The 3027-nt window shown below is 43.4% G+C and overlaps 1 non-coding gene across 1 annotated transcript; it reads right to left on the reverse strand.

Annotated features, from left to right (window-relative positions):
• Positions 1-225: 225 nt before the first annotated feature.
• trnaf-aaa (transfer RNA phenylalanine (anticodon AAA)) lies at positions 226-307 on the reverse strand. The gene has a single exon. It is a non-coding gene; the product is annotated as a tRNA-Phe (tRNA).
• Between the last annotated feature and the right edge of the window lie 2720 nt (positions 308-3027).

The following is a 3027-nucleotide window of genomic DNA, read 5'->3' on the forward strand; positions in this document are numbered from 1 at the left end:
CGCACCAACAGCATGCACAGATGCCTTCGTCATCTCGAGGGATAGTCAGGCTGAATCACTGTAGCAACTTTGACTGATTTTTGCGATTTTTTTATACGGATGTATCGTGAATATTGCAGATTAATAAAAACGAGAAAAAAATGTCAGTGTTGAAAGGTGTGGGACGTTATTCCATCAATCTCAGGATCAGTTTGGCAGAGAACTGGAATGAAAAATGCTGAGAATCGGAGTCGGCAGGATTCGAACCAGCATGGGAATAACCCAATGGATTTTTAGTCCATCGCCTTAACCACTCGGCCACGACTACTGTGTCGCTACTTTGTGCAACGTTACTAAGAAAAAACTCACTCATCCATCTCGGTGCAGCAGACGGCCAAAGAATCCTGAAAAAGTCTCCGTTTGCTAAAAATCTGGAACAGGCAAACTCCTCTACCTGTATTTTTACAGTTCTATATTGCTCTGGAATTTTTAATATGTATCTCTACCAAGAAACAGAAGTAAAATTCAACATTTTGAAACAACTGCCGCCCCGTCGGGGAATTGGACTCTGGTCTCCAGCATAACAGGCAGAGATACTCACCACTATACTAACGAGGAACTGACGGGTACCATCACTGTCAGAGCAGGAATCGAGCTGTGAACAGAACTGGATACCATGAGAAGTCGACAGACACATTGAGAGACAGAGACAAACCGACAAACAGGGAGAGACAGACAGCTAGATAGAGACAACGAGAGACAGAAAGTGTGAGACTGAGAAGGAGAGGCAGACTAAGTGAGAAAAAGACTCAAATACATACATATACAGAGATGTGTGTGTGTGATCTAGTAAGAGAGAGAGGAAAAGAGTGAGAGAATGATAATGATAAAGATAGTGACAAGGAGAGGGACAGATCGAGAAAGAGAGATCCAGACTAAAAGAGAAAATGATGGAAATACTCAGCAGGTTAGAGACACGGCAAAGAAAGACAGGCAGGCAGAGACATAGACAGATAGAGAGAGACGATGGGAAAGAGAGAGACAGTCAGACATAGAGGGATGATGGAAAAGAGAGAGCCAAATAGACAGGGAGACTGAGCGAATCCCATTGGAGCAGAACTTTGACACCGTGAGAAAGTAAGAGTCAGATTGAGAGATAGGGACAAACAGAGAAACATAGAAAATAGGTGCAGGAGTAGGCAATTCGGGTTTCGAGTCTGCACCTCCATTCAATAAGATCATGGCTGATCATTCAGCTCAGTACGCCTTTCCTGCTTTCTCTCCATACCTCTTGATTCCTTTAGCCTTAATGGCCATATCTAACTCCCTCTTGAATATAGCCAATGAACTGGCATCAACAACTCTCTGCGATAGGGAATTCCACAGGTTAACAACTCTCTGAGTGAAGAAGTTTCTCCTCATCTCGGTCCTAAATGGCCTGCCCCTTATCCTTCGACTGTGTCCCCTAATTCTGGACTTCTCCAACATCGGGAACGTTCTTGCTGCATCTAACCTGTCAAGTCCCGTCAGAATTTTTTATGTTTCTATGAGATCCCCTCTCATGCTTCTAAACTCCAGTGACTTCAAGCACAGTCGATCCAGTCTCTCCTCATATGTCAGTCCTGTCATCCCGGGAATCAGTGTGGTGAAACTTCGCTGCACTCCCTCAATAGCAAGAAAGTCCTTCTTCAGTTTACGATACCAAAACTGAACACAATATTCCAGGTGAGGTCTCACAAAGGCCCTGTACAACTGCAGTAAGACCTCCGTACTCCTATACCCAAAACCCCTAGCTATAAAGGCCAACATACCATTTGCCTTCTTCACCACCTGCTGTAACTGCATGTCAACTTTCAATGACTGATGTACCACGACACGCAGCTCCCATTGCACCTCTCCTTTTCCTAATCTGCCGCCATACAGATAACATTCTGCCTTCGTGTTTTTGCCACCAAAGTGGATAACCTCACAATTATCCACATTATATTGCATCTGCCATGCCTTCGCCCACTCACCTAACCTGTCCAAGCCACCCTGCAGCCTCTTAGCGTCCTCCTCACAGCTCACGCCGCCACCCTGTTTGTATCATCTGCAAACTTGAAGATATTACACTCAATTCCTTCATCTAAATCATTAATGTATATTGTAAATAGCTGGGGTCCCAGCACTGAGCCCTGTGGCACCCCACTAGTCACTGCCTGCTTTTCTGAAAAGGACCCGTTTATCCCGACTCTCTGTTTCCTGTCTGTCAACCAGTTCTCTATCCACGTCAGTACATTAACCCCAATACCATGTGCTTTAATTTTGCACACCAATACATGTGTGGGACCTTGTTGAAAGCCTTTTGAAAGTCCAGATACACCACATCCACTGGTTCCCCTTATCCACTATACTAGTTACATCCTCAATAAATTCCAGAAGATTTGGCAAGCTTGATTTCCCTTTCATAAATTCATGCAGCTTGGACCTATCCTGTCACTGCTTTCCAAATGCACTGCTATTTCATCTTTAATAATTGATTCCTACATTTTCCCCACTACTGATGTCAAGCTAACCGGTCTATAATTATCCGTTTTCTATCTCCCTCCTTTTTTAAAATGTGGTGTTTCATTAACTAATCTCCAGTCCATACTAACTGATCTAGAGTCCATGGACTGTTGGACAATGATCACCAATAAATCCGCTATTTCTAGGGACACTTCCTTAAGTACTTTCCAATGCAGACTATCAGGCCCCGGGGATTTATCGGTCTTCAATCCCATCAATTTCCCTAACACAATTACCTGACTGATAAGGATTTCCTTCAGTTCCTCCTTCTCGCTAGATCCTCGGTGCCCTCGTATTTCTGGAAGGTTATGTGTGTCTTCCTTCGTGAAGACAGAACCAAAGTAATTGTTCAACTGGTCTACCATTTCTTTGTTCCCCATTATAAATTCACCTGAATCTGATTGCAAGGAACCTACGTTTGTCTTTTCTAATCTTTTTGTCTTCACATATCTATAGAACTTTATTATGTTTCCAACAAGCTTCCTCTCATAATCTATTTTC

The sequence above is a fragment of the Pristiophorus japonicus genome, chromosome 23 (genome assembly GCF_044704955.1).
Source record: "Pristiophorus japonicus isolate sPriJap1 chromosome 23, sPriJap1.hap1, whole genome shotgun sequence".
Classification (NCBI taxonomy): domain Eukaryota; kingdom Metazoa; phylum Chordata; class Chondrichthyes; family Pristiophoridae; genus Pristiophorus; species Pristiophorus japonicus.